General features: G+C 38.4%; 1 long non-coding RNA gene across 1 annotated transcript in view; it reads right to left on the minus strand.

Moving 5' to 3' along the window:
* Positions 1-8,056, minus strand: part of LOC112161106 — a 13,717-nt gene extending 5,661 nt beyond the window's left edge. The window contains exon 1 of the long non-coding RNA XR_002921785.2: positions 7,488-8,056. This is a non-coding gene — a long non-coding RNA (uncharacterized LOC112161106). The remainder of the gene's footprint in view (positions 1-7,487) is intronic.
* Between the last annotated feature and the right edge of the window lie 16,544 nt (positions 8,057-24,600).

Here is a 24,600-nt window from a genome sequence, read left to right on the forward strand (position 1 = left end):
TTTTTTTACCAGGAAACATAAAGTGATTTTTTTCTTCTGTTTTATTTTTAGCCTTTTTGTTAGCTCTGAACTGGCCCAACTGTTCTGAAACAGATATGTATGGAGACCCTGAAGCACCAGAGAAGTCATTAAAACACGTTTGTTTGCTTCTATTCTGGGGTTTGGGTTTGATGAGGGAATTTTAGAGTTTGCGTTTGGATTACATGTTTCTTAGGTAATGTGCTTGGAATTCCACATTGTTTTGTCAGGAGAAAAATGCCACAGGAACATTCTAAAAACCCCAAAACATGGTTTTTATTGAGTGGGTCTTCGAAGTATTTGCATCTAAGGTTGTCCCACAAATATGACTTGTCAAGAAAAATTTGCCTGTTTGAAAAAAGAAATATATATAGCTTACCTTTATTTGTAATAATTGTGTTTCTCCTGCAATCCTTAAAAGCATAAAATATTGAAATAAAAAAGGGTACATTTTGTAATAAAAGAAAGGAATTGTTCCAAACCCTGTGTTGATATTTTACATTAAAAATGAAAAAGAAAAAGCTTTTTTATTTATATGTATACTTCCTAACTTAATCCAATTGTAAACTGTAAAACCTCTCTTGCTTTTGGACAATGCCAACAAACTGTCCCTCACAATGGGACCATTTTAAAAGATTTATCTCCATATGACATGAGCCACACATGTCCACCCAGTCCCAAGGAGTGAATTGACAATCTGAGATGGTGCTTTTTCTTCCCTCTTTGCTTGGTTATATTCTTGAATTTCAGGCTTAATGGACGATAACCAAACCACTGCAGCTTCATACAACCACTAGCAGCATACTTAGTACCTCTAAGTTTCTCATTTTGCCTGCTGAGCTCAGGCTATATATTCATCTTTGAGTGGATATGCTTCTGTGAGTTGTAACTTCAAGCCATTTTCACTATATGCTCTATAAAAACACCAAAAACTACATCCAAATGACCTGGCCTTGATTGGTTTTTAGAACAATCACAACATTTCTATTCAGTGCAACTTCCCCAGGCAACATGACCGGGCCTTTTAAGTCTGTTTGGAGCTATATATATATATTTTGGAAAGAACAGTTTAGTTTATTTTATTTCTTAACCTTGTGAGCATAATCATTGCTGTTTTTTAACCCTTTGACCGCCTGCTACATCAAATCATGGATATATATATATATATTTATGATTTTTTCTGTGAATGTAACAAAAAAAAAACACTTTTCATTTTCTTTTTTTTTCTGATTTTTTTTTCTTGTTTGGTTGTTAAATAATGCATTCCTCCACCCAAAAGCACGGGCTAAGTAATTGAACAAAAGGTCTTCATTTGGGTGTGCTCTGAAGCACAGACATTTACATTTAAATGTAAGTATTGAGTTCTTTAAGTTATTAATTCAAATTTAAATATTAAAATCAGATTTTATGCAACTATTTTTTTCATATCTCTCTGCTTGCTTCCTACCCCTGCTAAATGTAGGGTAGGAAAAACTTGTAGGGGTAGGGAATTAATTTCTGATTCGACTTTGCTGAGTTGCAGAAACTTAAAAATTACTTTATTACATAGTTGAAAGTTTTTTATTAAAAAAAAATACACTGTCACAGCACCTCCTTTTCCCACCACAATGTCTTGAAAGAGTGGAAGAATAAATGGTTGAAGATATAGATGAGGAGGGTGAAAGCTGTTTGGCTGCAGCAGATGGAGGAGCAGCAGGTGTTGGGGCAGGAAGGAACTGTGATTCCCATTTTCAGTGTTTTACAATGATGCCGTTTGACAGCATGGGAAATAGAATAGTTGGAAAATGTGTTTTTTCGCATTATCGCAAATTGCAGCTCCATACAAAATATATCCCTCTCTTTTAGGATCACTAGCCAAAGTGGAGAACACTGATGGGGAAGACGTTAATAGAAAGCACAACTGTGTTATGGAGGTGACAAATGGGAGCTCTGACAGATTATAGGTCAGAAGAGTCAGAAGTTGTGTCAACATTTGTCTTATATGTCAAGAGAGGACATTTTTTTATTGTTTTGCATTATGATTCAGATGGAACACAGTAACCAAGCAGTCTCAAGAAGACCCAGTGAGATAAATAAAAGTCGTTTTGGCTTTAGGAACACTATGGGCATGTAGATGGACATGTATCTCATATCAAAGCAATAACAAGTTGCTTCCTGTATTGTAGCCACATGCCTAAATCAGTGCATGTAGACCAAAACTCTGTTTTCTGCATTGCTTGTGAGTGCTGTTAAGGGTGTAGCAAAGAAGCTTCCAGTGAAGATTTGAAACTTTTCTTTTAGGAGCCGATGAACACCTTTGGGTGACAATACCAGTTGGAGGCAAAGGTTGTATACATTTGCAGGATTAGAAGTCAGATCCTCTCTGTTCCATTGTGATTTGGGTTTAGGTTGCTTCCATAATGACAGACAGAATGTTGAACTGAACCTGAACGTGTAATAGTCAGTAGATAAAATCAAACATTTAGGACATTTTACTGTCTGATTTTTTTTTTAGCTGTTGGTTCAATTAAATAATTAACATAATCATTTTTGTTAGCTTAACATCTAGAGTATCACATTTGGGCTGATTTTCCAGCAGTTTACATGCAAACGCATGTTGTCAAGCATAAAAACCAGAATGGGGCCTGAGGAAGGTAAAAGGCATAGAAAATTAAATGTTTCATTGCTAACAACCCCCACATCTTATGCTTCATTCACACCAAACGCGATTCGGCGGACAGTTCCAAATTAGGTCAATGACACAGATGCGAATTGAGGCAAATTTTTGTCCTGAACTTCCATCTACTACTTTAACCCACTGGGACCGCGGGACTGCCAGAGCTTGTCCTGGCTAATGTTGGGCGAAGGCCGGATACACTCTGGACAGATTCCCATTCAGTCAGACCCGCAGTGGCTCTCTGGCTGCAGCCAGCGGAGATCGCTCGCTCGATATGCCGGCAGACGGAGAGCCACTGTGGTGTGTGGGGGCGGCCAACTCGGGCCTCTTGAACTTTGTGAAATTTTTCTTATTTTCATCGAGACAATAATTAAAAAAAACGCTCCCGTTTTTATTTTTGCTTTTATTTTTCCCCTTTTGGGTTACTACAGGAAGTGAGCCTTCAAACTTAGTCACAGAAACACAACAAAAGCACCTGTCATAGAAAACACAGCTCCCAGAGTGAGATTGAACAAGCCCCCAGAATCTCAGAATGATCTCATGAATGCAGACATGTAGACATGTAACCTATGTTTTTGTAGACCTCTTCAAAAAGTAAACCTGATCTCTCAACGTAATTCATGTCTTCCATACATTCTAAGTGAGAAATCCACAGACGCTGCTCTATGTAGCAATTATTTCAAAAACATTGTCTTGTAGCTCCTCCCACATCCAGCCGCAGCATCAAGTTCAGGCAAGCAGCGAGCAGGGAATTCGACACACTGTGAAAAAGCAGTGGCCCATGCAAACTGCCTGGATCTTCTGTGCCCACAAATATTAAATAATATTGAATTTGACATGAAGCGTGACATCATTATATGTGATAACACTCATTGTGAACTAACTGATTATTTATCCCAGTCTCACAAATTGGTTTATCTTGTCACAAACTGCAAAATGCAGGAGAAAAGACTGCCATGTGATATTTCAAGATGATCAAACTTTTATCAATAAAAATTTTATTTACTATATCAATTATAGTAGGTTCATAATATTGTTTTATACAGTTTAGTTTGCAATCATCTTTCTCAATTAGAAACAGATTTTAAGCAGGTTTTCTTTCAGGGTCGTAGGGGAATTATTTAATTATAGCTGCTATCTTTGTCTAATCCATCGTCAAAAATGTAAGTCAAATAGAGGCTATCAAACATTTATGAATAAACAAAATATTATGTTTCCCTTTAAATAGTTAGCTATGTAAATGTATATCTCTATTATTTTTTTCCCTGGAATTGAATTATTTGTTTTTTTATTTTTTATTTTATTTAGTCAGTGGCATTTAAATGTTATACTATATTTAAAACACATTCTTAAATCAGAGCAGGGGATCCAAGAATATCACCCTCAACAACTTATTCAATATTTAAAGAGATCAGACATCATTTATGAAAATTACCATTCTAATGGATGAATGACTATCTTCCACTAATGAAATTATGGGGTGAAAAGAGCCAAAGAGTTATTTAAGGAGAGCGGGATATGGTGGTTTTTCGTGGTAGTACCCGTCTTTATCACAGAAGATAATGGAAGCTCTAATTGGAGAGTTGATGAGGACACCACAATAGGTTCTCCCCTGAGAAGGGATTTCCGTGGTCTATCGGCTGAAGATAGGCCCACTCTTTTGCAAACCTTTAAATTGAAATCCTTCCAAAAAGAGAGAAAAAAGCTGAGAGAAAATCTTAATAGCTTTTGCCTGAGCACTCAACCAATCATAGAGATAGTGGAACCCATTGACTTGGGTAATTATTTCACAGTTTAACTCTTGTGTGCAGAAAGCGACTGTGTTTGTTCGTTTGCTGAGGAGCCACTGTTGAATAGGAGAATATGTCATGTTTGGAGGCTTAAGACATGAGGTGCTGCCAGGTGAAGTTGTTTTTAATCAATGCCAGTTGGTATTGATATCAGAGCTGATTTGATTGAAAGTATTCCACTAAGCTGGAACCAGAGTATGTGATTCTGTTAAGTTAACTCTGCACTGACAGGGTTTCAATAAGATGGATGACAGAGATCAAATGTCTGGATGTGTAATTTAATCAAAGGTGTTCTATAGCAATGGAGATGGGGGGAGCACAGCACAACTGCAATGGGAAAATTAATATATGTAGATTATTGGCTGGGTGTCAGCATTTGACTGCATTGTAAAATGCTGCCAGCAATTCACAGGTGCGCCTCTGCAAAACCTTCGGCAACCCACTGCTGCTCTCCAGCTTTCTGAGACTCTGATTGACAGGTGGCGTGCAGCTAGATGGATGCCGTTAGCGTGCACTGACAGTGACTGACACTACTATGAAAAGCAGTTCACACCCGTTACAACCTGCAAGCATCCAGTTAAATCAACAGACCCGCCCAAAACTGTCTGAAGTGCCGCTTGTTTTATTCAGAATTGTCTTGTTGAGATAGACAACAATGGGTTTTCAATGCCTTTTTTTGCTAACTTTTTTCCATGCATCCTTTTTCTAAACTCGTTTAGTCCCTTTCTGGGTCACAGGGTTGCTGGAGCCTATCCCAGACACAGGATAGGCAGGATTCACACTGGTGGTTGTTTGATGTACAGGTCTTCTATAAGTTTCATTAAATGCCCACATATGATGTCAGGTGACAACACTAGCTGCAGGTGTAAGAGCGAGCGTGTCGCTCTCTTTCAATATTGGAATGTATCTTTGGGTGGTCAGGAATGGTCATGACAAACTCTATGCCCTCTTTTTTGTTTTCATTTGTTATTACCTGACTCTTCATTGAGTGTCAAAAACAAGGAACTGCCTGAAAATCTCAGATCATCTTCATCTTATAAGATTTTTTCTGATTTTAACTCTGAATCATCAGGTCATTATTTTGTAACTGACTAATGCTTTGAAATCAAATAAATAAACAGAACCAGTAACCATTTTAGTCAACCAGTCATGAATCACAATTTCTGCTCTGTTTAATTTATTCTAGATTCTCCACCTGTGTCTTTCATTGGGGGGCTGTACGGTGGTACAAAGGCGCTGGTTCAAATCCCATTGGGACCTTTGCATGTTCTCCCCGTGCATGTGTGGGATTTCTCTGGGGACTCCAGCTTCCTCCCACCGTCCAAAAACATTCTTCATAGGTTAATTGGTGTCTCTAAATTGCCCCTAGGTGTGAATGTGAATGTTTGTCTGAGTGTGTGTGAATGGAGAGAATATAATCCCATTCGATGTGTGCGTAACTTTGGATTTGAGTGTGCGTAATGCTAGATTTGTAACTCATTCAATAAATTTTGCTCATAACTGTGTGTACTTGCAATTATGTATTAATATGTATAACAATTACTAAATGCAAAAAAAAAATGCAATTTACACAATTTTAAATTACAGGTTATACACCATATCTGGGTTTACTTCAGCAACCCAATGACCCCAAAAGGGATTCAGCGAGTTTTGAAGGTTGCTTGATGGACTTCAGCCTTGACTTGATCAGGAAAACCCATGTTGGAGATAGGGCTTGTTGAATATAGATTTTTCAAAATTTCAAACACACCATCTTAAAAAAAGAAAAAAAATGAAGAGGCATAGAAGTGCCTTTCATCTCTACAATGTTCTATTAAACCCCTAAAAGGAGAAGAAACTTACCGTAGATCTACAAGGAATCTGTTTTTTAGTGGAAAACTATACAAAGACACCATCTATTTTTTTGTTATTATCATATTTTTTGCTGTTTTGATGACATTCCTGTTTTGTTGTCTTTTGTTTAGAGTTAAAACTCTTTGGTGTGTGTCCTTTGTGTCAGTAGCTTTTAAAAAATCTTTAATTTCTGCCTGTTTTCTTTCTGACATCCCTCCTTAGAAATTTACACTTACACTTACCATGACACAACCAATAATCAGCTTAAAGGAAGTAATGGCATGCCACAACAGCATAATCAAAAATCTATTTTTTTTATTTCTTTTGCAAAAACAAAGTGAGATCATTCAGGCTTATTCTAGCGACCGTTCCCACAAGTCCCTTTAAAGTAAACAATGGTAAAAAAAAAATTTAATTCCTTCTAAACTTGGTCGTTCAGACAGCACAACAGAAAATGACTGAGCAAAATATTTAGAAGCCATTCCTAAAGAGCAAAAATCTACATAAAATCCCAGGAATAATCACAATAAAAACTTCATGTGATGGTCTCGTTAATTTCCACAAGAATTCATTCACTACTTACTCCTCTCATTCCCGCTCTCACTGCGTATTGGAATAATCATTTTTATTCTTAGCCTCCGGCAGAGAATATTCTCATGGATTTTCATTCTCCAGTGCATTTAATGAGAACCTTAATATAGGACAGGAGGTGAAGGCTACTCATTTCTAGCTTAGTTTCTCACCCGTAGAGGACTGTGAGGTTACAGTCAGGAAGAAACTGACAGAAAGAAGTTTTAGAGAGGTGACATGTTGTTGCTTTTTATCCAGGAGTAACTAAGAAGAAGAAAAAACACAAAGCAGTAAATAAAAAGAAAATCATAGTTTTTTTTTTTTCACCGACAAACTTCACGTTTAATTTTAAAGTTCTTAAGAAGGTGTGTTTTTCATTCCTCTTTATGAACATTTTTAAAGATTGTGCCTGGAAATCAGGCACTTTTTTTTCTGTAGGAGTGAGTCACACACAACTACCATAAATTTACATGTACATTTGAGAAAAACTGCATGCACAGCAGACATAGAAACAGGCAAATCAGAAATACCCTCCTGTATGCCTCATGCATGCAATATTATGCCTCCCATCAACACCAACACGGATTCACAAATACGCGACAGAATGGATGCATATTTACCTGAATGATATCAGAAACATGTTGCTGATGCAGTGTTGACTTCCCAGGTCATTTTGCTTTTATCTGATTTCTGCAGTCCCCTACTGCGGAGTCAGTAGAATGAAATTGTGTTTTTTAAATCAACGGTTGCACTTTCTGCAGAAACCATCTTCCTGTTGCTCAAAGAAATGAAAGTTTAAATAATAACAAATTTATATGTGGGGGAAAAAAACAGTTCTAACATAACACTGAAAGTCTCTGCTTCTTTTTTCATTATTTTTCCGTGCACATCACAGCTCAGTGTGACGAATTTATATTTCCTGTAAATGTCCTTCTTTGCAGTTCGCTCAGGAGCTGTAAGCCTTTTCTGGCTGTGTCAGTCTGCCTCCTGTACACTCGCTGATTGTGTGTTCCTCGGTCTCTGAAGGGGCCAATTATGCCTTCATGTGTCTCTGCTGTCCATCTTTTGCTTCTTCACCGAAGAGTTTATATTTGGTTGTTATTGTTCTCCTCTCTCCTCGTCTCAGCCTGAGGTTTTTTGAATAAAGCGTCCAGTTGTTTATCTTGCCCTTGACTGGAGGTAGGCATTTGTCGTTTTCCACTGCATTCTGCCTGTCAGGGGGTTGTTGTTGAAACTGGGCTGTCTGCCCAAAACAGACAAAACACAACAATCCTCTCAGAGGAAGCAGCTTTCATCAGAGACACTTGGACAATCTACTTCCCATATTGTAAGAAGCACTAAAGAACTGTCTGTCACACTTTGAGGGAATGTTTCCAGCTATTTCCATCAGAATGACATAATGGGGCCTATATTAATTTGTTGTACTACATGCATTGTGTGTGCAAAAGTGGAAGTGTGGGTTTTTTCTCATGCCTGTGCATTTTCCAATCACACATTTTGAGTCATCCAATGCAAAAAGCCATTACTTAGATGTATTGATCATGCTAATAAAGCAAAGTAAGTATTCAGACGTGCAGGTCAAGCAATGGCACCACTGACAGAGGAGTGACAAGGACATGAGGGAATGTGATTACGCACGTCTATGTGTGTGTGTAGCACTGCATGCATTAAAGAGGTATGAACACTTATGATAAACTGATTTACAGAATGTGAAAAAATATAGATGAGACTTCCTGTGAGATTTTTTGTTCTTAGACAGCTGTAAGCAGATGCGATGCTTGATGGATGCTGTCACCTTGTGGTGTCCCCTGCTGGGACAGAAAGAAGGCAGGATGGAAGAATGGTTGGCAAGAATTTTCTCAGCAAAGTCGAGAAAATGTAAAACAGCGGAAGGGAAATGTCAGAGCTGGGAATAGCGAACAGACGGCGGAAAGCCTCCTTGGTGCTGTGCGTGTTTTACACATGTGTGCTGGGTGTGAATGTCATAGGGGAGAAGTGTTTTCCCTCCATCCTGATAAATCACATCTATCAGGCAGATTGTGGAATAAGACATGAGGTTCGACAGAGAAGCACCACACATCTGCTGCTGCTTCACTACACTAGGGAGCGGTGCCCACCTGGAGCTGATAGCCTGGAAGAAGGATCGTAAAACTTACTCCAAGTTCACCCACACGACTCCCATTGAAATACATTAAAGCGGTAATTATTTCTATGCAACACAAAGTGTGATATTAAACACATAACTCAGCAAACATTAAATTATTTAAAGAAAGTCAAGCATGGCTGCTCTTTTGTTTCAATACATAATGACCTGCAGTTTAGTCTTCTTTGCAAAATACATTTTTTATGAGAAGTTATGTATTTATCGCTGCAGAAAATCAACAACAAAACACAAAAACTGTGTTACAAAAAATAATTTGTCAGAAAAATTCTCATAATAAAGACATTTGCCAACATTAATTGAAGTTAATGAGGATTACATTGTATTTGTTTGTTTTGGACAAGCCACATCAATGAGACATGACACCTTAAGTTATATATTTCGTTGTTTGCTATTGTAATGCAACCAGGGTAAAAATTAGCATCACTGTGTCACTCAGAGTTGCTGTGGTTTCATAAAAACGGAAATGGATCATTTTACCCGATTGGTATGATAAAACCATTTATAACTATTACATTATTTCTGGTAGATACATGTAATATTTGATGTTTAGTTCTTTACTTGAATTTTTGTATAAAAAATAAAAATACATGCATCTTTTCACACCTCATGAAATAGCATGGTTGAACTTGTCACTAAGACACAGATGCTGGTATGAGTTCCAATATTTTGACTTCAAAATTCATCTTAGGATATATAGATATTCTCATACTAATATTCATCTTTCCAGTAGTCTTTTTGTGAAATCAATCTGGGTCTCTGTGCTGAAAAAAGAAGGTCTTACTGTTTTCTGTGATTGAGTATAATTATGACAGCAGGACCTAGTTGTTTTTAGTTTAGTGCTCTAACAATTTGGTCAAATTAACCCAGTCAGGGTTTTTTACCCAATTATTGTTTTTGAATGTTTGGAAGGTTTACCCAAATTCTGTTAATCAGAGAATGTTTTTGTTTATTTTACAGTTAAAATGCATTTGAAAATATTTTTCTCCTCATTTTTTACCCTGAATGTGCCTTCAGAACATTTCCCTGTCTGCATAATCTTATATCAGTGAACACTGTTTTATCCCTGACAAAATTAAACAGCTTGCAGAGTTAAAGCTGAGCTTTGGAATGTGCTGCAGGTTTGTTTGAACAACCAAGTTATTGCGGTATGGGAGTTTGACACCTTAAGGGATCGTAGGGGCTATGTGGTCCGGGGCTGTTGTCCTTGCTAGAGTTTCACATGCCAGGCAGGTTCTAGGCATTGATATGTAGTATTTACTGGACATATCAAGGTGTTGACGTCACCCATAGAAAATACCTTACCTCCAGCCCTCGCAAAATGAGGCCATCACTGTGTCTTCCTGTGCGCCTCCCACCATTTTGTACCCGTAAGATCTTTGTTGGTTTGAGTCACGTTTTTAGAGGAACTACTGTCGCCAGTCGTGAGTAAGCGTGTTAGATGTCCACACCCCTTCCATTGTAAGGGGCTCAGGAGAATCTGTCAATCAAATGTTCGAGGTGGGGCCAGTGGGCTCCATATGCTTTTACTGAAGCATCTGATGTAGGTACTTCATATTTGGCACATGAGAGGGGTGGGGTTGAGCTGTCCATTGTTTCCTAAGGTCTACAGTTCTAGGTGAAAAAGAAAAGCAAATAAAATGATCCTTGTCAAACCACTTGACACCCCGGGAGAGGAAAGTAGTTCACTGCCAATTGTCTGCAATGAGCTGTTGACCTAGTCTGAGGACCTTGCCAAGATGGGAAAGCAGTACTTTAAGGATCTTTTGTATTCTGCCAACTTGCCTTCTGCTGAGAAAGTGGAAGCTGGGTACCCAGGAGTGGGCCACTGCATTATGCAAGCTGAAATCATAGAATCAGTCAAAAAGCTCCTTGGTGGCAAGGCACCAGAGGTGAGTGAGGTCTGCCCTGAGTACCTCAAGTATCTGAATGTCATATGGTTGTCTTGGTTGAAACACCTTTGCAACATTGCATGGCTGGTCGGGACATCACCTCTGGAATAGCAAACCAGTAAAGTAGTTCAAGAAGGAAGACTGTCCCATGTTTGGCCAATAGTACAGTCCCTAATTCAAGAGGAGCAGTGCAGCCTGGGCCCAGTCATCTAGCAGCAGATCTAGACATTGCACAGAGTGCTTCAGAATTCATTAGAATTCTCCAATCAAATCCACATGTGTTTTGTAGATTTGGAGAAAGTGGTTAACATTTTCCTTGCAGTGCAATATGGAAAGTATTCCAATGTTACTGGGTCCAAGGCCTCCCTACTGAGGCTGTCCGGCTCTGTAAAACCATAGCAGGAGCTTGATTTGTATTGAAGTTGAACCTTTTCCCTGTGTATAATGGACTCTAGCACGGATTCCTTTTGTTGCTGTTTTTGTTCATACTTTTTATGGACAGAGTTTTTCTAGATGCAGCCAAGGGCTGGGGGAGTCTGGTTTAGGGACAAAAGGAGACTCATGCAGAGATGCTATTGTGACAGCTTTGTTGTATTAGGATCCATAGTATGCAATGGGATGTTTCACAGTCAAGTGTGACAACTAGAATAGGAATTGGCATCTTCAAGTCCGAAGAGCTCTTGCCCCAAGAAGAGAAGTTCAAGAATCTAGGGCTTTAACTCTGATGCTTTGCAAGTAAGAGAAAGATGAAGCATGAGAGTGACAATTGTATAGGTCAGCAGCTGCACAAATTGGCATAACTTTATCAGTTTGTTGTAGTGAAAAATAAGATGAGCCAGAGGGATAGGCTCTCAATTTACTGGCTAATCTATGATCCTACCCTCACCTGTTGTCACAGCTTTGGGTCATGTCCGATCAGATAAGATCTTTTATTAGATTTACCTAATTTCCCTCTGAGGATCAATAAAGTCTAATCCTACCTCATCTTATCTTATCCTGGATATAAAAGGGAAAGCTGGGTTTCCTCTGCAGGGTGGCTAGATGCCCCCCAAAAGATTGGATGAGGAGCTCTGTAACCTGAGAGGGGCTTCAAGTAGAGCTGCTGCTCCTTCTTATCTAAAGAAGCCATATGAGGTGACTCAGACATCTTTCGGATGCCTTCTGTATGCCTCCTATTGGGAGAAGGCCCCAGGGAAGATCCAGGATGCGCTGGAGGGAGTTTGTCTCTTGGCTAGTCTGAGAGTGGCTTTTGATCACTCTTGCAGAACTTCACTAAGTTTGTGCGGAGTGGGAGTTCAGGGCATCTCTACTTAGACTGCTGCCCCTGGGCTGGATAAGCTTGAAAAGTTAGGTGGAGAGATCAATGGATAAACATACAAATATCAGCCATCTTTGGCTGTCATCAAATAATGTCAACCTAAAGGCCCATGAATCCAGTTAAAGAAGGATTCATGAAACCTTAATATGAAAGTTGCCTGTCACATGTTATTGTTCAACTTTAGGTTGGTCAATAAAAGATAAATTATATTTGGTAATATGTTATGCCATTTTCAGTTTTCTAGACTTTCATTTTGTGCATTGACAAAATGTAATATTTTTTTCAACAATTAGTATTTTTATTGTTTGAATTTAGTCTATATTCCTGTCTTATCAAATCTTTTTCAAGAGAAAAAAGCAACCGTACAGTTTTTGTAACACCATTTTCCGTTTGAAGATCTTGAGTTAAAAAGAGAGACAATGAGGGTAATTGGAGGAAATTATAGGTCAGCATGTTCCTACTGACTTACAACATGAACAACAAGGCGCTCATTGCTGAAAGCAGCTCATCATATTACTGCAAACACAACGACAAACACAGGCACACACCTCACTGTGTTGTTCACACCTGCTGTCTGCCTCCCTTGTGTCAGGTCAAAAAGGCCAAAAAAGGTTCATTGTTGTCTTTCACTTTTACATTAGTTAGTCATCACACAGACTGCTGACAAATGAACAGCTGCAAACACAAATCATGAAAAACTGATGACATATTCTCTGTGTTCTCTGTCTGCTGCACACAGAGTACACACCAGCTACAAAACAACATTAATTTAATATCAATAAGGTATTTTAGTATTTTCTGTGGTTGGTCATTTTTGCGTACAGATTATTATTTGAGAAAATCATTTCAAAGGTTACTACTGGAAACAGCAGTGGTTAGCGCTCTCGCCTCACAGCGAGAAGGCCCCGGTTCGACTCCCGGCTGGGACCTTTCTGTGTGGAGTTTGCATTTCTCCCCGTGCATGCGTGGGTTTTCACCGGGGACTCCGGCTTCCTCCCACCGTCCAAAAACATGCTTCATAGGTTCATTGGTGACTCTAAATTGTCCCTAGGTGTGTCTGTGAGAGTGAATGTGTGTGTGATTGAGGCCCTGCGACAGACTGGCGACCTGTCCTGGGTGAACCCCGCCTTCGCCCATCAGCAGCCGGGTTAGGCTCCATCACCCCACGACCCCGAAAGGGAAGAAGCGGTCTGGAAGATGAATGAATGATGAATGATGAATGATTACCTGAATCAGGTGTATTTAGCCAATAAGGGATCATCTATTGAAGGTTAGTTGGAAAACATATTGGACACTGGCTCTCGAGGGCCTGGAGTTTGACACTCCTCACATAGTTTCACAGTATTTCGGCTGAACGAAAGGTGCTATACAAATAAATAAAGATTGAGTTTGAGATGTTAGAGCCGGACACCAAAGTGCCTGCCCTATTACTGCTTCCTCAGCAAGTCAGATATCAAAGGTTGCCCAGAACAATATGACAGTTGGCTCTGGCCAGACTATTTCACTGGAAAAACAAGACTTGTCATTATTAAGATTGACATCCTTAACATAAGATTTAGCAACCATTTGCGATCCTGAAGCTCAAAATCTGTGAGTTATATCTTATCCGTCATGATGACAACGCTTGTGTGGACACAGCAGGATTTATCAGAGACTTCCTGCAGAATTTGGAAGTGCAGAGGATGGCATGGCGTGCCAGCTGTCCTGACCTCAACCTCACTGAACACTTCTGGAATACTCTTGGGAGTGCCGTTTATGCCAGACAGACCATAACCACACTCAAACTTACAAGGACAAGGTGTCAGACTATCGAGGCTCTTCTTCCCTCTGAAACTTCTGCTTCACAAAATAAATGCTTACATTCCCAATATGTCGTGTTCTTTCAAAATTCACCAAATACAAAACAGGAATCAATTGTAAAATAACTTTTTGCCAGAAACATTTTGGCCAATATTTTTTGCAGCCCACATATTCTGCTCATTCCACAAGTGCATGTTCTTTATAAATGCATCATCCTTCCAAAAGAAAACGGTTTTTGTAACAATGGAATTTATTAAATAAAAGCGTTGTTACAACAAAGAAATGATCTACCAAACAGAAATGTCTTCACTTTTTTCTGCTAAATTTAAATTAAGACTGAAAGTCTTGAAAAGGCCGACAGTCTACGCTAGCCCCAGGGACTTCCATCTATCTTTTATTCAGACTAATTACTTTTCTGACTAAATTAACTTCTACTCCTGTAATTTGCAGAGAAAGACATTTCTAATGAGCACCCACCCCAACTTCAGAAACCCACAAACGCTCACAAAACCAGAGCAGTTTAACATATGCACGTGTGAATATGGGTCAACACACTGATGATGTACAAGAGTCAATTATTATTTTGTTCACTCCCAATGTCCTTGTAGTTGTAGATACAACATTAAAAATATTTATATAAACCAAGTTAGATGTTTTATTTATTTTTTTTACTATACAACTGTAAAACAGCTGTCATTTTAAAGCAAACCTTTGGAAACATGAATGTACAACAAGGCCCTTTATGTTTTAAAATCTAATCTAAAAGATCTTTTAGCATATATTTTGCTTCTTAATTAAACATTTAATATAATAGTCAATCATCTATTGAACAGAATGATATTAGGTTTCCAAATCACTCAATGTAACTAATTACTCATAGTCTAAGGCTTTCTTGTAGAAAAAGATGGTCACAGTTGCACCAAATTTTATTTCTTTTCCTTTAGCCTCCAACTTCCTGTTTTCAAAAAAGAAGCATTTAGAGCGGAAAAATTCTATGCCATCTGTTTCTACTATTTGACAACATATGCGCGCATTATTTTTCCTATTTGTCACCAAAACTTTATTGAAAAAATGAGCTGTTAAAAACAGTGCAAGAAAAAAATATATATTGACAAGGTTATATTAAAACATCACATAATTAGTAATTGAAGGCTGCCTAGAAGTTCACCTCCAATACCTGTAGCTTCTGTGCTAATATTGTCAATATGCGAAAAAGATCCTTTTAGTGCCCTTTAGGGTTACGAATAGAATTACATTCCATTAATGAGAGGGTCTTAAATTAACAAAATATAGTGGAGTAATAATTATATTAGGACAAAAACTGTGAGAATTGTGCCAATTGTTTGGTTTTGTTTAATCTCTGATGTTTTTTTTAGTTCTCTTGACATTCTGTTTTCAGGTCTTCAGTCCACAACAGCTTTAGATTGTCAAATATCCACCACTGACGTGATTAAAGTCATGATCTGCATTATATTTGAGTGTCTGGTTTCCAGTCCAGTCTGTGTCACACTTTTTAATTTCTCCGTCGGTTTAAAGTTTGTGTTTCAGTTTCGTGTTTCACTTTAATTTTTAAACATTTATCTTTCTGTCATCAGGGACTGGTTTCCTGCTTTTTGGTTCGTACTCCAACAGGTTTTGACAAACACACTCATTTACATCACTTAAAGAGTTTTAGAAATGTAGCATAAGAACATTTACTTTGTTTTCAGTGGCTTTATTTATATGACAGATTGGCTTAATAAAAAAATGTTGACCTGATCATTTAAATGAACTTAACATACATTTCTCATTGTATAACACAACACAAACAACCAAAGCCAAGCTACATTTCCGAGAAAGTGTATGCATCCCATTGGTTTCATCTGGTCATCCATATATTTATTCTTTTTTTCAGTTTTTTTTTTTTTTTTAATTATTTTCCTGACTCGGGTCAAAGGGATTCCTTGAGCCTGTCTCAACTGGCAGTTGTAAAGTACACTCCCAAATGGCACCAATGCATAACACAGACACACAAGCACACATACACTTCCTTTGAATGAAATGCATCGTCTGTTAAGTCTATCCATAGTATTTAGGTCTGTGAGGAAGTTAGAATCCCCAAAGAAAACCTTTGAGTGCACATGGAGAGCAGACAGTCATCACACAAACAATCCAGCCAATATTTGAACTAAAACTTTCTTTTAGGACAGTGGTTATAACAATTTACCAATAATGTGTATCCTGAAAAAATTACTTTTGACTGGATACAATGTGCCATATGAGTTTTATGCTAACTTCTCTGATTTACATACCTTTGAGGCAGCAGCAACACTGAGCTAAAGCCTTCTGGCTGTCTGGGAAATCAGTTTCTAGTTGTGGCCAGCCCCCACAAACATCCTTTGTGATTGGATCCATTTTCAGGGAATGAGCAACATGAGCATAATCAACTCTTCCCTTTTCTGTAGACTGTCTTTTATTTTGGTAATTGTTTTGACATGTGTGACAAAGTTTTGGACCAACTTCTCTTTACATGGAAAAGAAATGCATAAACATGCACACAACTTTACTTCATCCCCACTTTGTGAACACTGCAAGAATGCTCCAAAGATGAAAAAAAAAATGTTGTCCATCTGTTAGTTGCAAATTCAAGGTTCATTTGAGAACAAATTTTTATTCTGTCTGCAACAATAGTCATGTGAAGCATTAATAGTAAAGTTGAAGTACAATTTACAGTCAGTTTGGGGTGACTGAGTTTACAAATTGTGGGGTCTGTAGTAAATTTAAGATTGTTCCAGAAGGAAACAAACATAAAAACCAGACTGTTCTTTTATTACACACAATGTTGAATTACAACAATAATACATTTTATTCACAAGTACCTTTCTAAATACCCAAGGACACTGAACACATTTAAAAATTAAAAGGTGAAATGTGGTTCACATAACACATTCCTAATTTATCTGTCCTTCAATGGGCCATTTGGTGATAAAACAATGTTTTAAGAAGCAGCAAACTGAAAAATCCAGCAACACAATGAACTTCGTTCATAGACACATTCTCGAGCACTTATAAACAACTCATACATTCACATTTCAATCAGTAAAAAAAAAGTGGATTTTAAAAAGAAACAATGCAGCCAATCCCACAAAAAGGCCAAAAATGTATTTCCTGATATCTGTGTAACCTAAAACGTTGGTCTTAAGTTAAATTAAGTTTCAATTTTGTCCCAGCATGTCAGTGAAGACTCAGTTCAGGATGGTTCTGTAGAAGATATTAGAAGGTATTTTTAAAAAGTTAATCTTAACTTAGTGTTTTTCTTAAGTCGAGGCATCCCACCTCTTCTCCAAAAGGCCTTCAAGATTCTCAAGTTATAGAAGCCTCTTGGACCAGAGAAAAAAAATCTTTAAATACATCCCTCCTAGAGTCAGAACTAAACATGGAGAAGATGCATTCAGCTTCTATGCTCCAAAGATCTGGTACAGACTTGAAACCCTTAGATCAGCTGAAACACTCAGTGTATTTAAATTAAGGTTAAAGACTCACCTGTTCTCAGCTGCATTTGACTAATATGTATTCAAATCTTTACACCTCACTGTTTATCTATGATTGTTTTAAATTATGTTCTTTTAACTCTCTTTTTATATCATTTTAATGATCACAACATTACTATTTCTCTTGATTGTTTCTTTTAAAGTTTTATGTAAAGCACTTTGAATTGTCTCTGTACCTTAAATGTGCTATACAAATAAACTTGCCTTTAGTCAGAATCAGTGTCATTGCGTTGAATACATGAACCGTCGAGGAATTACAGTTTGATGAAGAATATGTGTCAGGCTACAGTCACATATCCCAGAATGCAGCACCCTAAATGTATGTTATTCAACAAATTCTATTGGTTTGTAATTAGGAGTTGGCAGTCGCATTTCTACGCACCACGCGGTGGATGTGGAGGTTTTAATAAAAAGTAAACATTTTACGGCAAGCAGACAATTTTTCTCTGAAAGTTGACATCGCTCTGTGGCCACCAAGGCACATTTTAAGGTTGCACAGTGGCAGTCCAGTGACAGTCAGGGATTACAAAATTAGGCAACAGCTGGGCGGCCACAGGCCGGAAGCAGCTCTGACCGGACGATGTGTAAATGTCTCCTGTGGCAGCCGTCTACATCAAGCGCCACCGCCTGCCCGGTAGCCCAGTGGTATATAAAAAATGGGATATTCTGCATGCCATGATGGACCCTTAAATGCCGCCATCTGCATTCATGACCACGCCAATGATTTTCAAAAAAATTGAGCAGCAGCATGACATTTTGAAGATTCTGCCGATGCCTCCTCATCGCGTGGTGGCAGTTGTATTTGTGACCGTAGCAGTATTTGGGCGTTGCTGGCGACATCTCTGGTGTTAAGGGGAAAAAAAACAACTCCAGATGAACTTGTGCTATCCAAGGCACATTGACGTTTGGAGTGGGGTTATATGGACCCCACTACCCAACACGTTTTTTTCCAAGGATTTTTGATTGTCACTGGTGTCCATAGTAGACTTGAAATTCTGTCCACCTTTATCCACCTTTGTTGTGGGAGGGATCACACATCAATGTAAGGGTGGACCCCACAAGATAGCACAAGGGTTAAAAATCATTTACCTCAACACATAATCTTTTCTTTTTTAAATCTATGACAATTCACCAGAGTTTAATCCAGAAAGCCCTGAGTTAGATTTTAAGTACTTTTTTTAGAGCAGGGATGTTCATCATTTCAAGATCTACCACCCTGCCTGTTTCCAGCTCTCCTACACTTCCTGCTGCCGATTAGACATCTCAGAAGACATCTGAGTCATCTTATCAACAGAGAGTAGTGCAGCAGATCTTGATGACCAGGGTTTGGTAGACCTGCTTTAGAGTTAGTATTGATTACATTTAGATTCTAGAGTAGTTTCAATCCAAAAGACCTGCTGTTCATGGACAGTTTCAGTGTAAACTCTAATATTACATTCTGTTGTAATCCCTTCATCTGTTGTAAATGATGCCAATTTAACTTTGATGGATGCAAAAGAAAAAACAAAAAGTTGAAGATTTTTAAAACTCCAGAAGTTCAACTTAGTTATGCAACGCATGGTTGTTAGTTTCTGGTGCTGTTCTTTTTTCTTGAAATCCATTGGGTCTGAACAAGGCTTCTTCCTGTCCCGCTGGACTGCAATTAAGCTGGTTGGAGTGATGTGGTGCCAGAGGCCTTTGTATGAGCTACTTCACTCAGGTCCTCAGGGAAATCGCAAGTCTTACCTCTCTGAAACTCTTTTCGTCTCACTTTCTATACTGTCAGCCTCACTTTTGACTTTTTCTTTTCTGTCTCATCATTTCTTCTCTCCGGTTCTTCCATCCTCAAGCTTGTTGATCTCCCCCATCCTGTTGGTTTTTTTTTTCAAGTTGACTGACTTGCGCTTTAGCACCTATAAGTTATTCAAGGGCTATACGGGTTAATTCCCATTGCCATTGATTAGTAACTCTGCCACACAGCAGGGAAGGAAGTCTATTGATTAACATGTTTCCTTCAGATTTCTCACTCACCAGCTGATCCAAAGCTGTGCTTCATTAGGTGTGAAGAAAGTGATGAAGAGAGGTGTAAAGAGAAAGGGAACAAAGAAGAAACATTGAAAATGTGACACAAATTTATGTGTTACTTCATAACTATTCAAATGATTTTGTGGAGAAAAAGAGAATGTGGTTGTGAACAAATAATAGTGAATCATTCCACTCATGTGATTTAATAGAATTCTTTATTTTTAAAGAAAGCATAGATTAATTAGTTGCTTAACTCTTTAAAGTCCTACTCCAATCATCTTTTGATCTATTGTAAAATTGTTCCCAGTGGTCTTATAACCATGCAGCTTTTAGCCAAAATAAAAGAAAAAAAAATCTAATTTTCTAAGTTTTAGTTTCTTCAGTAGTTCATTCATCTTTGAGTTGTGGCATGGAGTAAGCCTGCCCCTATTTCCCATCATCTCTTTGTTTACACTCTTTCCCTCTAGCTTACAGTCCCCCACCACCCCAACCTAGCATTACAGATGCAACATAAAAGGCGAGAAATATAGAATATAGTCGTACAGTTTTGAGCCAGATGCCATCTTGACTGAGGAAAACGGAGAACATACTGTAGATCAGGGGTGTCAAAATCAATCGCACAGGGGACCAAAATCTAAAATACACCATAGGTCGCAAACCAAACAGGACAAATGTTTTTTGAACACACTAAAAAATGTGTTTTTAACTTTAAAAACGTAACTTTTTAACGTAACTATGAATAATAAAAATGCAGGAATATTATTCCAGAATAAATCAACTTAAACCTTAAATAACTTTCAATGTTTTATTCTCTGCAGAAATATATTTTGTCAAAATTATGCAAGTTAGAAATAAGCGCAAGAAAACATTGGACCCTTAATAACAATAAAACACCTGTAGGGCCAGATATAACTACCCAGCGGGCCAGATCCGGCCTTGACTTTGACACGTGCTGTAGAACCAGATGTCTACAAGTAGATGCAATAGAATGGCAGGAGCATCTGGCTTGCTGTTGTAGGTACTCATATCTGAGTCCTGTTGGTACTCAGATATGCAATTTTAAGCTTAATTTTCTTTATGTCCTCCTCCATCATGATAAACAGTAATATTTGAAACACCAAAAACACGATTTTCCTCAAAGTGGGTCTTTAACACCAGATCTGTCACCGGAGACACTTTAACAACACGCACTCTATGACTTAATGTAACTCTTTAACTGTTTATGAGTGAGATCAACATGAACTAGCTAATTCTGACATTAAAAAAGTGGCTTTTCATATCATCTTTGCATCAGTATGAAAAGATTTGACCAAGGTAAAGTGTTGCACATCCGCGCAAGGCTGCTTTTCTCCACTTCAGAGACCGATTTAATTACATTAATTGCATCATTGATTGAAGAGTTGCAATGGTCGAAAGAATATAAACACTGGAGGTTAAGCTTTGGTGTTAAATGTTCTCTTTCAACCTTAATCGGAATCCCAACTAAAAGCAAACAGACTGGATTTTAGTTGGTGAATATTTGCCTAGGTGTGTTGACATCATCTTTACTAATGTGCTTTTTTTTAACAGAAATGAATTTTGAATTTCTTGAGATATAAAGTGCATCACAATACAACATTCTTTTAGCCTTTAATTAATTCATAGTAAAATTGCAGTTACATTCAGAGAGGAGGAGCTGTCTTGAGGCCAACTTCATACTAAATGGTTGTTTTTCTATCCTTAATATAACTTTTTTCTTGCACTTTCTTGAACAGTGAAAAAGTAAAAACAACAAACAACAAAAATTGCTTTCAAAGGCATAAACTTGCCATAAACACAGTCTAAGATTAATGTGCTGCCATGCTCCCCAAGTTCTAAAATTAAAAAAAGCACCAATAAAAAGACACAGTAGCTCCCAAAATGCATCTAATCAATTGATTGGCCCCATGACCAGATAATGACAGGGACATGCATGCATGATATACAATCAATCTGGACATAAGACATAATTTCATCAGACATAATTTCAGCCAAATGACTCCAACATCTTTCTTCTAGCTAGTAAATGTGAATGGCTACTAATGTTAAGTGTGAGACATTACATCATGGCTTTTGATTTCCACATGCTTATTGACAGATCTAGAAAAGCTAGATGAAAAGGACAAAAAGCAAAAGTTCTTATCCATTTTACAAGTACATTTCAAACTGCAGTTCCTGTTATTTGCCTATTAGATCTTAAATCAAGTACAATATCAAAGGAGTACAAGATATTTAGTAGAAATCTTGGCTTAAAGGAGATAGTTTGTGAAAATCTACAGGAAAGCCTGTGCAAACCTGTGTTATGTTGTCGTTGTGCATGTGTGTGAGACTCAAACCTTGTACAGTCCAATAGAGGCAGTTGCACACTAATTGGAAACTTATCTCTCTTAAGCACACACAGACCGTCAATGACCTTCACCACCTGCTAATTGGCAGAGGGCAGTTTTGGCTTTTACAAGACTGCAGTCAAATGCCTGTGCATGAGCATGTGTGTGTGTGCCTGCAAAGATCTCATATAGAGGAAACACCTGCATTGCCAATTACCCCACTTAAGTAGCTCAAAACCTCTTTTTCAGCCTCCTCCATCCAGAAGTACCACTTGCAATGAAGCCTCTTCTTCCTCCTCTACTCAGTCTGTCAAAACCCTCAAAATTCTTTTTTCCCCCAAGTATAGCCACTGCTCTTCCACACTAAGAAAAGTCAAGGTGGCATGATAACATCTATTTCCCCTGAACGCCTCTTTGAGGAGATTTTAGAGGCATTTCCCACCAGGAGGAGACCCCAGGTAAGACCCAGGATGATGTGATTGGCTTTAGGGTTCTATCAGCAGAACTGGAGGAAGTTTTTATTGAGAAGGAGGTCTGAGCACCTCTACTTAGGATGCCAGTTCTGGATAAGTGGTAGAAGATGGATGGAATGAAGGTTTTAAGTGTGCTTGTGGGAAAAGAAAAATTGCACGAGCATGCATATCTGTGAACAAATAACTAAATTAAAGAAATGAACTTGAAGTTTATATTCCCCTGAATAGTCAAAACACACTGCATTATAGACTCATCTTAATTTAAAGCCTTTTTTAAAGTCTTCCTTCATTGAAAGTTGCTCTCCAGTGCTCATATGGGGGCTTCTCCCATTCCTCATACGGTTTTTAAAAAGGCCAATTCCTGGGGAATGTCCAGAGAGTTCCAGATAAGGTAAATTGAGCTGTTCTGAATGGCGCCATATAATGGATTACTCTGCCTGCAACAGCAGAAAAATGTTGGCTTCGTGCAGTCAGTAGTAAAACAAAATGCTGACCACTCGCAAACAATCTGTTGTCATCAAAAATATAGCAAATGGTGTCGAATAAAAAGGGGGAATAAGTAAAGACGTGTCTTCCGCTTCACTTACCCACACTCTGTCTTTCACTCTTGACCACTGGCCAGAGTGTATGTTTTAAATCGTCCACAGTTAAGAATACAAGGCACTGCTTAGCAGTACTGCTCATTTTGAATTACTTAAATCAGAATAGTGTTTGGTTGTTTTGATTGCTGCTTGCCCTTCCTTATATGCTGTACGTGCAGAGAGTTTAAAGTTCCACAAACATCATCTTTTGATCGATTTTCAAAGCAGTGGACTTTTAATTATGATTATGCCATTATTAGCCAAAAATCAAAAATCTGTGTCGTTTTCCAGGACAAATCTCATTCATATAGAAACAGAACAGGCAGAGGGCTGGTTCCAATTGCAGCAGGTTTATTAACACAACTAAAAGTCCACAAATCTAAATCAGGGTCAGGCAGACAAAAGTCAGCAACGAGCATGGGAGCATCAGAGAGCAACCACAGCGGTCAGAGTCCAGGCGAGGGTCGGGGCAGGCGGCTAACAAGCAGACTCCAAGATAAAGCTGGATCAGGTAAACAGGAGATCAGGTCAGGATGAAAGGCTCAGTATGCAGGCTGAGTGGCACAAACAATACTTCACAATGAGTAAGACTCTGAGTAGTGTTTACGTGTCCTGTGGGTATTTAGCAGATGAGAGTCAGCTGGGCGGCATCCAGGAACTGTGGGCTGGGGTTGCTGGGAGATGAAGTGCATTCAGTGCTCTGGAGACTGTTCCCACCACTGACCAGATCGGGAGACAGAGTGCCAACTCCTGACAGACTCTCAGTTGTGGGCGGGACTATTGGCACAGAGTAAGTCATCCCCCACTTTGCATCATCCATCTGTTTACACACTCTCCTACTAGCTAAGCCTCCAACCTAACATTACTGTTGGTACAGAAATGGCAAGCAATACTGGAACTATCTCGCTATACTGTTTGGAGCCAGATGTTAGCTCGCAAAACAAAGACTTAAATGACTCTATTTTTCTACAAGTAGATGTAGCAGAAAAAAAGCAAAGCAGTGAGTTTATGGCCTAATGACTTCACACCTTCGAGCTTTTTTTAAAGTTTTAAAGATTTATCTGCTTCTGACTAACAATGATCTGAATGAAGAAATACTCAGAATTGCAATTTTAGGCTCCAATTTCTTTACATATGTCCTCCATTATGAGAAAAAACGCTACAAGAACACGTTAAAAACACACCAGCTTTTAAGTAATGCAATAACAAACAAAAGCCCTAGTAAACAAGAGCTCCAGTGGGACTGACAGACAAAATAAAACATAAAGGGAAGTGTCAGCAAGCAGGTGGTCTGCAGAGATTTTCATGTGCAAATAGTTCAAATAGTTCGAATGGGCAAGCAACTCTAAAAATATCTATGCATTTGTTTGGTTTAAATTGCTTGTTTGGAGGGAGTACAAACGAGAACTTACCACGAAGGACGACAAGTATATAAGGAAATCAGCTTGTCCTTGTAATGCTTTACCAGGGATATAATGATGTTATTTTTTTTCCAACTCAAAGTACAATATTACGTTCCTCACTCCCCTTGGTTTGCCGGTCTCATTAATCCCCACTAGGGTTCACTTGCAAGTAAAATGAGACTCCAGTTTTCAAGTAGATAAGAATTTCCTTGTTCACAAAATGGCC

This window comes from Oryzias melastigma, linkage group LG3 (genome assembly GCF_002922805.2).
Source record: "Oryzias melastigma strain HK-1 linkage group LG3, ASM292280v2, whole genome shotgun sequence".
NCBI lineage: Eukaryota > Metazoa > Chordata > Actinopteri > Beloniformes > Adrianichthyidae > Oryzias > Oryzias melastigma.